This window comes from Tupaia chinensis, unplaced genomic scaffold, assembly GCF_000334495.1.
Source record: "Tupaia chinensis unplaced genomic scaffold, TupChi_1.0 Scaffold149686_1, whole genome shotgun sequence".
Lineage (NCBI taxonomy): Eukaryota > Metazoa > Chordata > Mammalia > Scandentia > Tupaiidae > Tupaia > Tupaia belangeri.
Window position 1 is genome coordinate 804,293 of NW_006209531.1, and position 13,727 is coordinate 818,019.

The 13,727-nt window shown below is 45.7% G+C and overlaps 1 protein-coding gene across 1 annotated transcript in view; it reads right to left on the reverse strand.

Moving 5' to 3' along the window:
* The window catches only part of EXD2 (exonuclease 3'-5' domain containing 2), a 43,492-nt gene extending 42,286 nt beyond the window's left edge, over nt 1–1,206 (reverse strand). The window contains 1 exon segment of the mRNA XM_014585380.2: nt 1,071–1,206. The gene's annotated coding sequence lies outside the window, so the exon portion shown is untranslated.
* Nucleotides 1,207–13,727: the final 12,521 nt, after the last annotated feature.

Below are 13,727 nucleotides of genomic sequence, written 5' to 3' on the forward strand. Positions count from 1 at the left end.
TGTCCCTCTCTAGTCAAATTAAAATAAATAAATAAATAAAGTTAAATAAAATAATTCTTTCAAATAAATAAATAAAAGCTAGGGTAGAGTCAGCAGGTGGAGGTTAAGGCACTGGATCCCATGTGGCCAGCTTTGTGGTTCAAGTCACACCAGCGGCTGGACAATCATGCCTGCTCCTGTGTATGGATGCCCAAACTCCGAGAGTGAAGGATAGGGATTGTGGTGTGGCCATGGAGGGGGTTTGATCTCTTACTTTCCCTCTCTGTCTCTGTCAAGTGCATGTGCATTAGAGCAAAAACAAAACCCCAAAACTTAGGTATCCATAATTTTGTATTTTCAAGGAGTGCCTGTATAAGAGTGAGTGTCCAACAGTGTATCAAAAGCTTATAAAGGTGTGGGTCTGTTTAAGTTTTAATGAACAGGTGTCAATTTTGTAATAAATAATGATCGAGGTTTTTGTTTTAGCTCTAAATCAGGGATGTGAAAGAGAAAGGGGTGGTGGTGGGGGGGGGGTTGGGGGGGGGGTTGGCGGTTTCCCAGCAAGGCCCAAAGCAAGGGAGTGGACCCGGAGGAAGGGCAGTAAACGGGGTAGCGGGTGGCCCGTACGGATGGAGAGAAGGGAAAACCGTGGCTGAGGCCGCCAGGCACTCGCTGAGCCCGAGCAGCGACCAGGTGCTGCGGGCGGGGCCTGCTCTGCAGCTGATTGGGTCAGGACGCCTTGAAGATTCGGCAGATGTTCCCCAGGAGAGAAAAAGGGGTCGCAGGGGCCGGCCCGAGCGGGGCGAGAGGGGTCGCGGACAGGGCGAGAGCCCGCTTGGCACACCTGGGTGCTGAATCAACCCTCCTGGGCGAGGCGAGCGAGGAGGCCGGACGAGGGGCGAGCGGAGGGCCGGGGGGAAAGGTAAGAGTGGCAGGACCAAGTCTCTCTAGGACAGCGGGGTCCCCGCAATCAGTCGCCCCCGCACACGTGACGTCCCTCTCCCCATGATCTCTCTCCATCCACACTGGACACTCCCTGCCCCGCGCGCAATCCCAGTACAAGACCTCGCCCACCCCTGAGCCTCACTTACCTGTGGCCTCAGACCTGGCCAGAACACCTGCGGCACCTCACGCTTCAAGAGCTGGAACCTCTGCGGCCGCCTGCGCGCACCCACCCGGATCCACTAGGGCCGAAACCACTTCCGGTCCTGAGGCGGGCTAGCGGGAACTACCCCCATCTGGGGAGTGAGAATGGGCGATGCCATCTTGTACGGAAGCTGCGGGGGCAGCTGTTGCCTCCCTAGTTTCTCCACAGTTGAACAAAGAATCTGCCGAAATTGGGAAGACCAAATATTTCTTCAGAAACGCGATGCTTTTGTTTATGGGATGGTATTTTTGTTCTTTTGGTTTTGGTTTTGGTTTTGAAGGGAGACGCCTCTAGGATCTTTACAAATGTAATATGGGACATCTGATTTTCATTCCTTATTATCCTGGGTGGTTCTCTGTTACATTAATTTTCTTAACTGTTAAATGGTGATGGTAAATTGGAGACACACCATGTTTAAATAATATGTTCCTCAGGACTAGCAATTCGCATAATAGCTATGTCGCTGGATTCCCATGTAGTGGACCCAGGTTGGAGTCCAGGACCAGGTGGCTTAAACTCACGGTGGGCGCGTGTGCGTGCGTGCCCAAGATCCTGAGAGGAGAATGGAGGAGAAGGGATTGTGGCGTGACCATCCCCCCCCCCGAGGGTGGGGGGGATGATTTGTGGCTTTCTGTCTCTGTCTTTCTGGCGAGCCCACACACCCTATAGCAAAAACCTCTCCAAAAAAAAGTACTGTCTCCAACCAGTCCTTTTTTTTTTTTTTTTTGGAGAGGTTTGCGCTATAGGGCGTGTGGGCTTGCCAGACAGACAGAGAGAGAGAGAGAGAGAGACAGAAAGCGAGAAAGCACCCCCCAGGGGGGATGGTCACGCCACAATCCCTTCTCCTCCATTCTCCTCTCAGGATCTTGGGCACGCACGCACACGCGCCCGGCGTGAGTTTTAAGCCACCGGGTCCAGGATGCGAACCGCGATCGACTACGTGGGAGTCCAGCGACATAGCCATTATACTAACTGCTGGTCCCAAAAAGCACTTTCTTATGTGGGACAACTAGTGTGTGCTATTTGCTGTTCCTTTGTTACAAGTTATGGAAAAAAAGTCAGAAAACTGAGATGTGCATGCATAACCAATTAGATATAAAATAGCTGCCATTTGTACTCAACAGTTTGCTAGGAACTTTACAAAGCGTTTTGCTTACCTTGTCTCACTTAATCTTTATAATATCCTCATGAGGCAGTGCTTTTGTTAGTGTCATTCTACACAAAATGGAGAAAGGTTAAGTAACTTTCTCAAGGTAACTCAGCAAGGAAGCAATAGAGCTAGGAGTCAAACCTCAATATGTCTAATTGCAGAGCTTATTGCCTTCCTGTTCTATATATGTGACCCCCAAACAGGAAAAGGTTCTAAGTTCCATTAGATAAGTACCAGCAGATGGCATAATGGTTATGTTGTGGACTTCCATGTGGTCAATATCAATTGTGGTTCAAGATCCAGACCTGGCAGCTTAAAACACGCTGGGCATGTGAGGGCATGGCCAAAATTTCAAGACGAAGTTGGAGGAGAAGGGATTGCAACATGGCCATCTCCCCTGGGGGGTGATTTCTTACTTTCTATCTCTCCAGCAAGTGCACAAGCCCTGTAGGAAAAATCTCTCTTAAGAAAAAAAAAAAAAAAGAAAAAAAGAGTCCATTAATTAAGTATCAACAAAGGAGAAATGTCCAGCAAATAGAAAGAATTAAACCCCTCCATTTGTATCTGCTCTTTCTTGAAACACCTAAAAAAAAAAATAAAGAGGAAATATAGGGGCCAGCAGGTGGCATGGTGGTTAAGTACACTGGACGCCCACTTGGTCAACCATGGTTCAAATCCCAGACCTGATGGCTTGCTTTTTCTCTTTCTCGCTCTCTGTCTCTTTCTGGTCAAATTAAAATAATAAAGATGATGAATAAAATAGAATAATTCGTTTTTTAAAAAAAAGAAAGTGCAAATTAAAACCATAATAAGATACTATATGTGCCCCCCAACAAAGGCCAGAATGAAAAAAAAAAAAAAACCAAAAAACTGTGTATTGACAAGATTTCTTTTTTTGGGGGGGGAGAGATTTTCACTGTAGGGCGCGTGCACTTGCCAGACAGACAGAGAGAGACATAGAGACAGAAAGTGAGAAATCACCCCCCAGGGGGGATGGTCATGCCGCAATCCCTTCTCCTCCATTCTCCTCTCGGGATCTTGGGCACGCACACACACGCGCCCGGCGGGAGTTTTAAGCCACCGGGTCTGGGACACGAACCGCGGTCGACTACGTGGGAGTCCAGCAACATAGCCATTACACTAACTGCTGGTTCCCTGTATTGACAAGATTGAGGAGCAATGAAAACTCTCCTATGCTCGGAAGGGAACAGAAATGGTGCTCACTTCGGCAGCATCCCCACTAAAGGAAGGGAACAGAAACTGATTTCTCACTTTCTGTCTCTCTCTCTTTCTAGCAAGTGCACGTGCCCTATAGCAAAAACCTCTCCCCCACAAAAGATAATTGATTTTAAGGCTGGCAGGTGGTGCAGAGATTAAGGCAGCTGGACCCCACATGTCCAACTCCATTGTTTAGATCCCAGACCCGGGAGCCTAAAAAACATTTCAAGTCCATGTCCATGCATGCCCAAAACGCCAAGAGTAGAATGGAGAAGGGATTGCAGGGTGGCCCTACCACCCGGAGGGTGATTTCTCACTTTCCCTAACTCTCTTTCTCTCTCCTCTGTGTCTCTCTCCAGCGAGTGCATGCACCCTATAGCAAACTGAGAATAAATTAAAAAGAAAGTTAATTTTGATCTGGGCCAAGGAGCAACTTTCTACAAATTGTAAAATACTACTATCATACAGATCACATTTTTTGACCACATTACAATTAAGTTAGAAATTAATAAAATTATTTTAAAAGTTGCATCTATTTAGAAAAACTTTTTAAAAATCTAAATAATTGGCTCCAGCAGGTGGCATGGTGTTTAAGGCAGCTGGGTCCCACATGGCCAACTACATGGCTCGAGTCCTGAACCTGGTGGCTTAAAAATCATGTCAGGTCTGTGTGCCCAAAATCCTGAGAGGAGAATGAAGGAGAAGGAATTGCAAAGTGGCCATCCTCCTGGGGGTAGGGGGTGACTTCTCTCTCTCTATCTCCCTACCCCCCCACTCTCAGTGAGCACACACCATATAGCAAACTATAAAAAAATAAATAAATAAATAGGGACCAGCAGTTACTGTAATGGCTATGTCATTGGACTCCCATGTAGTCAACGGCAGTTCAAGTCCAGGACCCGGTGGCTTAAATTCAACGCCGGGCACGTGTGCATGCGTGCTGAAGATCCCAAGAGAAAAGTGAAGGAGAAGGGATTGTGGCATGGCCATCCCCCTTGGGGGGTGATTTCTCGCTTTCTGTCTCTCTGTCTCTGTCTTTCTGGCGAGCGCACGTGCCCTATAGCAAAAACCTTTCAGAAAAAAAAAAAAAAACCTAAAACTCACTTCCTACCTAATTGTATAATAATTTTGTACAGTCTAAGCATGCTCTTTCTGTATCCCTCTCCAGGCTACCCTTCCCACTCTCTAGTAACCACAAGTCCACATTCTACGTCTGTGAGATCAGCTTGCGTTAGTTTTCACATTTGAGTGAGAACATGTGGTACTTGTCTTTGTGCATCTGACTTTACCTCACTTAACATAATGGCCTCCACTATCCACAAGACATGGATCAAAACCAAGTGTCGGTCAATGAATGACAGATAAAGAAAATATATGTATGAATACCACATTTACACACACAGTAGAATATTACCCAGCCGTAAAAAGGATGAAAGACTGAAATGGACCAAAAGATTGTGGGGAAATGGAAACTGCATTATTTCAAGCATAGACTTTCTGCTTATCAGATGCTATGCAGTGTGTACCTTTCATTGTCTCTGAGCTAATAAACGACTCTAAAGAGATACTAGCTAACGTACAAAATTGATAGGGATATAATAACTCTCGACTTTACACGTGCAAACAGAGTCTGTTCCATGAAATTTCTGTTGGCTTTCTGCCTTTGCTGTGGGATAAGGTAGCTTTGCATTTTTTGAGAAAACTTATTTTAGCATTTCTGATGGGTTTATATTTATCTTTTATCTATATTTTAATTTTTCTTTGTTTTTAAAAATCTTTAGAATTACTTTTTAATTTAACTTTATTTATTTATTTATTTATTTATTTATTTGCCCAGAGAGGGACAGAGAGAGAAGAGAGAGAGTGAAAGTGAGAAAGTGAGCCTCCAGGTCCGGGACTTGAACTGTGGTCGGTCGGCCCTGTGGGAGTCCAGCATCCCCAACCACCACGCCACCTGCCGGCCCCAATTTCTATTTTAATTTTTCTTTTTACTGATTATACCATCATTTTCCAGTTCCCTCATTAATTAGTGAGTTAAAGAAAATCGTTGACTCACATTAATTTTCTATGTGCATATGAGTCATGATGCATTTTCTTATTCATTTTTTTAAAGAATTATTTTATTGAACTTTATTTATTTTAATTTGAACAGATAGGGACAGAGTGAGACAGAGAAAGAGAGATGAGGGGAAAGTAAGAAAGCAAGCCACCGGGTCCAGGACTTGAACTGCAGTAGGCCATGTGAGAGTGCAGCACCCTTAACTACCATGCCACTTGCCGGCCCCAGATTTTTCTTATTGTTCTTTAACAACTCCAAAGCAAATATTCATTTTTTTAATTATTTATTTTATTTATTCATGCATTTATTTTTTAATCTGACCAGAGAAGGAGGATGAGAGTGAGAGAGAGAGGAAGCGAGAAAGCAAGCCACCAGATTCAGGACTCGAACCCTGGTCAGCCATGTGGGAGTGTCCAGTGCCTTAACCACTATGCCACCTGCTGGTCCCCGCAAATATTCATTTGATAGGGATATTTTAGAGGAAAATGGATTAGTTAGAAAGTCACTGTTAGATTAAATAATAATAATAATTATAGTTGGGGAAAGTAACTCACTGCATTCTTACTTGAAAGGTAAGTGGATGGATTAGTAATTTCTTGAAAGTTTTAATCTCGTTAAAAAAAGAAAAACAGGGGCTGACAGGTGGCATAGAGGTTAGGGGTGCTGGACTCCCACATGGCCAACCATGGTTCAAGTCCCGGACCTGGTGGCTTGCTTTCTCACTTTCCTTCTCTCTCTCACTCGCTCTGTCCCTCTCTGGTCAAGTTAAAATAAATAAATAAATAAACTTAAATAAAATAATTAAAAAACAAACAAACAAAAACAACAACAATGGGACCAGCAGTTAGCGTAATGGCTATGTTGCTGGATTCCCATGTAGTCGACCGCAGTTCGAGTCCCGGACCCGGTGGCTTAAAACTCACACCGGGTGCGTGTGTGTGCGTGCCCAAGATCCTGAGAGGAGAATGGAGGAGAAGGGATTGTGGCGTGGTCATCCCCCCTGGGGGGTGATTTCTCGCTTTCTATCTCTCTGTCTCTCTGGCCAGCACACTTGCCCTATAGCAAAAACCTCCCCCCCCAAAAAAAAAATTCCATTAATTAGAAACTTGCATAGGCATTTTATTAGAAATTATGACTTCTTCCTCAAAAGAGACTGTGTGGTTTGTTTTTGTTTTATTTGTAGTGGGAGATCAGAAGGCAGAATGAAGGGAGAAGGGACTTGCACTTTCCTGTTTGCTTCCTGTTTCTAACAGTGTTACCCAGGCAACAGCTCTCCAGGCCAGCAGCAGCAGTTGGTAGTTGGTTCCAGCTCTGGACTTCTCTCCATACGCCCAGAACAAGCCTCATCCATCACATTCCCGAGAGACACCCACGCCAGCCAGCCAGCACCTCTCCCCAGAGATCTGAGTCCAGCACCTCTGGGAATCTCCTCTGAGCTACGGAGGTCCCAGTCTAAGTTAAGCTTCGTGTCCTCCTTGGGTCTGGCTTCTAGCCCTTAAAGCCTCCTTCTCCAAGGATCCCTGGACCCTTTATTTCTCCATCTCCTCTTACAGTTACTACATCTTTGTTCCAGTTTTGTTCTTTAATTCTCGAGTACCTGTGATAGCCTTAATAACCATTTTTATTAATTTTCTCAGTTAAGATAACTGATATGGGCACCAGCAATTAGCGTAATGGCTATATCGCTGGATTCCCATGTAGTCAACCGTGGTTCGAGTCCTGGACCCAGTGGCTTAAGCTCACTCCAGGCGCGTGTGTGCATGCCCAAGACCACGAGAGGAAACTGGAAGAGAAGAGTTTGCTGGGGCGTGATTTCTCTCTTTCTGTCTCTCTCTCTCTCTGTGTGTGTGTGTCTCTTTGGTGAGCGCACACACCCTATAGCAAAAAAAAAAAAAAAAACCAACTCTCAAAAAAAAAAAAAAGATACCTGATATGGGGACTGACATAGTTATAATGTGCTGTCCAGGAAAAGCCAGATCTGACGTGGCAACCATGGCTCGAATTCCTAGCCTGGTCAGCCTGAAACGGCAGGCACACACGTGAGTGGCCAAGATCTGCAGCGGATCGTACTCATCTCTCTCACCCACACACCCTCTCTCTCTCACCCACATACTCTCTCTCTCTCTCACACACACACTCTCTCTCTCTCACCCACACTCTCTCTCTCTCTCACCCACACACTCTCTCTCTCTCTCACCCACACACTCTCTCTCTCTCTCACCCACACACTCTCTCTCTCTCTCACCCACACACTCTCTCTCTCTCTCACCCACACACTCTCTCTCTCTCTCACCCACACACTCTCTCTCTCTCTCACCCACACACTCTCTCTCTCTCTCACCCACACACTCTCTCTCTCTCTCACCCACACACTCTCTCTCTCTCTCACCCACACACTCTCTCTCTCTCTCACCCACACACTCTCTCTCTCTCTCACCCACACACTCTCTCTCTCTCTCACCCACACACTCTCTCTCTCTCTCACCCACACACTCTCTCTCTCTCTCACCCACACACTCTCTCTCTCTCTCACCCACACACTCTCTCTCTCTCTCACCCACACACTCTCTCTCTCTCTCACCCACACACTCTCTCTCTCTCTCACCCACACACTCTCTCTCTCTCTCACCCACACACTCTCTCTCTCTCTCACCCACACACTCTCTCTCTCTCTCACCCACACACTCTCTCTCTCTCTCACCCACACACTCTCTCTCTCTCTCACCCACACACTCTCTCTCTCTCTCACCCACACACTCTCTCTCTCTCTCACCCACACACTCTCTCTCTCTCTCACCCACACACTCTCTCTCTCTCTCACCCACACACTCTCTCTCTCTCTCACCCACACACTCTCTCTCTCTCTCACCCACACACTCTCTCTCTCTCTCACCCACACACTCTCTCTCTCTCTCACCCACACACTCTCTCTCTCTCTCACCCACACACTCTCTCTCTCTCTCACCCACACACTCTCTCTCTCTCTCACCCACACACTCTCTCTCTCTCTCACCCACACACTCTCTCTCTCTCTCACCCACACACTCTCTCTCTCTCTCACCCACACACTCTCTCTCTCTCTCACCCACACACTCTCTCTCTCTCTCACCCACACACTCTCTCTCTCTCTCACCCACACACTCTCTCTCTCTCTCACCCACACACTCTCTCTCTCTCTCACCCACACACTCTCTCTCTCTCTCACCCACACACTCTCTCTCTCTCTCACCCACACACTCTCTCTCTCTCTCACCCACACACTCTCTCTCTCTCTCACCCACACACTCTCTCTCTCTCTCACCCACACACTCTCTCTCTCTCTCACCCACACACTCTCTCTCTCTCTCACCCACACACTCTCTCTCTCTCTCACCCACACACTCTCTCTCTCTCTCACCCACACACTCTCTCTCTCTCTCACCCACACACTCTCTCTCTCTCTCACCCACACACTCTCTCTCTCTCTCACCCACACACTCTCTCTCTCTCTCACCCACACACTCTCTCTCTCTCTCACCCACACACTCTCTCTCTCTCTCACCCACACACTCTCTCTCTCTCTCACCCACACACTCTCTCTCTCTCTCACCCACACACTCTCTCTCTCTCTCACCCACACACTGTCTCTCTCTCACCCACACGCTGTCTCTCTCTCACCCAAACTCTCTCTCTCTCTCAACCACACACTCTCTCTCTCACCCACACACTGTCTCTCTCTCACCCACACGCTGTCTCTCTCTCACCCACACTCTCTCTCTCTCACCCACACACTCTCTCTCTCTCACCCACACACACTCTCTCTCACCCACACACTCTCTCTCACCCACACTCTCTCTCTCTCACCCACACACACTCTCTCTCTCTCTTACCCACACACACGCTGTCTCTCTCTCACTCACACACTCTCTCTCTCACCCACACTATGTCTCTCTCTCTCACTTATGCACAATCTCTCTATAATAAACTTTTGTGAAAAGACTTATTTTAAAAAGGTAACTGCTAGGCCAGCAGGTGGTGGTATAATGAAGGCACTGTATTCCCACATGACTGGCTGCAGTTCAAGTCTCAGACCTGGCAGCTTGAAAATCATGCTGGGCACATGGGTGTGTGCATGTTCAAAATCTCAGGAAGAAAATGGAGCAGAAGGGATTGCAGCATGGCCATCTCTCCTGTGGGATGATTTCTCACTTTCCCTCTCTCTGTCTCTGGCGAGCATACACTCTCTATGGGATAAAAAAAAGTCACTGCTATGATAGGCTGTTGCTCAACAAATTAAAAATAAACTATGTGATCCAGGAATTTCACTCCTGAGTATATACCCAAAGTAAATGAAAGTAGAATGTTGGTACACGAATGCTCGTAGCAGTATTCTTCACAAAGGCTAAAATGTGGAAGCAACACAAGTGTCAACCAATGAAGAAGCAAAATGCGGGATACATGATGCATACAATGGATTATTAGCCTTACAAATGAAGAAAATTCTGACATTGTACTACATGGATAAACTTTGAGGCCATCATGTTAAATGAAATACAACAGTTACAAAAAGACAAAAACTGTATGATTCTTTTTATACTAGCTACCTAGAGCAGTGAAATTCATAAAGACACAAAGTAGAAAGCTTGTGGCCAGGGACTGGAGGAATGGCAAAATGGGAATTTTTTTAAGAATTATTTTATTTTGGGACCAGCAGTTAGCATAATGGCTCTGTCTCTGGACTCCCATGTAGTTGACCGCTGTTCAAGTCCTGGACCCGGTAGCTTAAAACTCACGCCGGGCGCATGTGCGTGCGTGCCCAAGATCCAGAGAGGAGAATGGAAGAGAAGGGATTGCAGCATGACCATCCCCCCTGGGGGGTGATTTCTTGCTTTCTGTCTCTAATGTCTCTCTCTGTCTGGCAAGCGCACACGCCCTATAACGAAAAATCTCTCAAAAAAAAAAAAAAAAGGAATTATTTTATTTTGGGACCAGCAGTTAGCATAATGGCTCTGTCTCTGGACTCCCATGTAGTTGACCGCTGTTCAAGTCCTGGACCCGGTAGCTTAAAACTCACGCCGGGCGCATGTGCGTGCGTGCCCAAGATCCAGAGAGGAGAATGGAAGAGAAGGGATTGCAGCATGACCATCCCCCCTGGGGGGTGATTTCTTGCTTTCTGTCTCTAATGTCTCTCTCTGTCTGGCAAGCGCACACGCCCTATAACGAAAAATCTCTCAAAAAAAAAAAAAAAAGAATTATTTTATTTTATTTTACTTACTCATTCCTTTATTTTTTTAAATTTGACCAGAAACACAGAGAGAGAGAGGCAAAGTGAGAAAGCAAGCCACCAATTCTGGGACTTGAACCATGATCTGCCCTGTGGGAGTGTCCAGCTCCTTACCCACCACACTACCTGCTGGTCCTGAGATGGGATTATTTTAATGGGTACAGAGTTTCAGTTTTATAAGATGAAAAGAGTTACAGAGGGGCCAGACAATGGCACAGTGGTAACAACTGGACCCCCACATGGGAGGGTCCTGATTTTGTATCCCAGGGTCTCCCTGTACTCATTACGTACAGGTGTGAGTGTTCATGATCCAGGCTGACCAGGAGTAGAGGTGGATCACAACATGAAGACCCCATTGGGAGTGCCTCTGTGTGTGTGTGTTTGTGTGTGCATGTGTCTCTCTCTTTCACGGAAGAAATAAATAACAAATAAATAAAATTTTAAAGAGTTATGGAGATGTATGGTGGTCATAATTGGACAATATCATGAATGTATTTAATACCACTGAGCTGGGGACCAGCAGTTAGCATAATGGCTATGTCGCTGGACTCCCATGTATTCGATCGCGGTTTGAGTCCCGGACCCAGTGGCTTAAACTCACACCAGGCATGTGTGTGTACACACCCAAGATCCTGAGAAGAGAATGGAGGAGGAATTGCAGTGTGGCCATCCACCTTGGGGAGTGATTTCTCGCTTTCTGCCTCTCTGTCTGTCTCTGTCTTTCTGGCAAGCGCATGTGTCCTATAGCAAAAACCTCTCCAAAAAATAAAAAAAAAAAAAAAAATTTAAAAAATTTTATATATATATATTACTGAACTGTACACTTAAAAACAGCTAAAATGGGGACTGGCAAATAGAGTAATGGTTATGTTACTAGACTCCCATGTAGTCAACTGCGGTTCAAGTCCTGGATCCAGAGACTGAAAACTCAAGCGGGGGGACCAGCAGGTAGCATGGTGGTTTAGGCGCTGGACACTCCCATGTGGTCGACCATGGTTCAAGACCTAGACCTGGTGGCTCACTTTCTTGCTTTCTCTTTCTCTGCCTTTCTCTTGTCAAATTAAAATAAATGAATGAATAAATAAAATTAAATTATTACTTTAAAAAAAAACTCAAGATGAACACGTTTGCATAAGTGGCCAAAATCTGGAGAGGAGAATGGAAGAGGAGTGATTGCACTGTGGCCATCCCCTGGGGGGTGATTTCTTGCTTTCTGTCTGTCTGTCTCTCTTTGTCTCCCTGGCAAGCACAGGTGCCCTATAGCAAAAATCTTTCTAAAAAAAAACCCAGTTAAGATGAAGCCAGCAGGTGGCACGATGTTAAGGCAGCTGGATTTCATATGGCTGACTGCTTGGCTCGAGTCCCAGACCTGGTGGCTCAGCAAAACATGCCAGGCACCTGTCCATGCTTGCCCAAAATTCCAAAAGGAGACTAGAAGAGAAGGGATTATGGAGCGTCCATGCCTTCTGCAAGAGGTGATTTCAGCTCTTCTCTCTACCTCTCTCTCCACTCTCTTTCTCACCAGTAAGTACACAGCACTCTATAACAAAACTAAAAAAAGAAATGATTATGATGGTAAATTTTACTTTTTCAGCATTTTACTCAGAGAAAACCTAGGTGCAACTTTCTTTCGTTGGCCTTGGTGTAGTTTAATCCAACACTAGCTGCCTCCACTATAGCCAAGTTCAATCCCAATGAGGTCACAGTTGTAAACCTAAAGTGCACCATGTACAAAGTCAGTGCCAAGTCTGCCTTGGCCCTTAAAATCGGCCCCTCCAAGAAAGATTGGTGATGACATCACCAAGACAACTGGTCAAACAGTGAAACTGATGTTTCAGGACAGACAGGCAGATAGATGGTACCATCTGCCTTTGCAACAATCATCAAAATCCTCAAGAAGTAGAAAAACATTAAACACAGAGGGAATGTTGATTTCATCTATCATGTCACTCTCATGACATCAAAAACAAAGTCGACAGTTGTGCAGTGTGGGAACCAGCAGTTAGCGTAATGACTATGTTGTTGGACTCCCATGTAGTCGACCGCGGTTCACGTCCTGGACCCGGTGGCTTAAAACTCACGCTGGGCGTGTGTGCGTGCGTGCCCAAAATCCCGAGAGGAGAAGGGATTGCGGCGTGACCATCCCCCCTGGGGGGTGATTTCTCGCTTTCTGTCTCTATGTCTCTCTCTGTCTGTCTGTCAAGCACACACGCCCTGTAGCGAAAACCTCTCAAAAAAAATAAATAAATAAAATAAAACAGTTGTGCAGTGGAATGCCTGGTTAGTTAAAAAGTGTAAAAGAAAATATTCTTGTTTTTTTGAAAAAGAATTATTTTATTTATTATTACTTTTTAAATTTTGCTATAGCACATGTGCACTCACCAGAAAAAGAGAGAAGGAAAGAGAAAGCAAGCCGCCAGGTCTGAAACTTGAACCACAGTCAACCAACCACATGGGAGTCCAGAGCCTTAACCACCACAGCATATGTTGGCCCAAGAAAATATTTCAACAAAGGATCAAAGCAATAGAAAAGGGAGGGTACTTTTCATATGCGTATTTTGCCATAATAAAAAATAAACTCTATTCAAAAGATAACTGCTATGGGATGGTGTGTAGTGGTTACATCGCTAGACTTCCAGGAGGCTGACAGTCGTTTGAGGTCCAGACCTGATGGCTTAAAACACACTTGGGAGGCTAGGAGGGCATTGAACTCCTACAAGGGGAACCACAGTTTGAGTTCTGGACCTGGCAGCTTGCTTTCTCACTCTCTTTCTCTCTCTCTCTCTCTCTCTCTCTTTCATTCTCTCTCTCTTTCTCCTAATCTAGTCATATTAAAATAAATAAATAAATAAATAAATAAATAGGGGCCAGAAGGTGGCATGGTGGTTAAGTGTACTGGACTCCTACATGG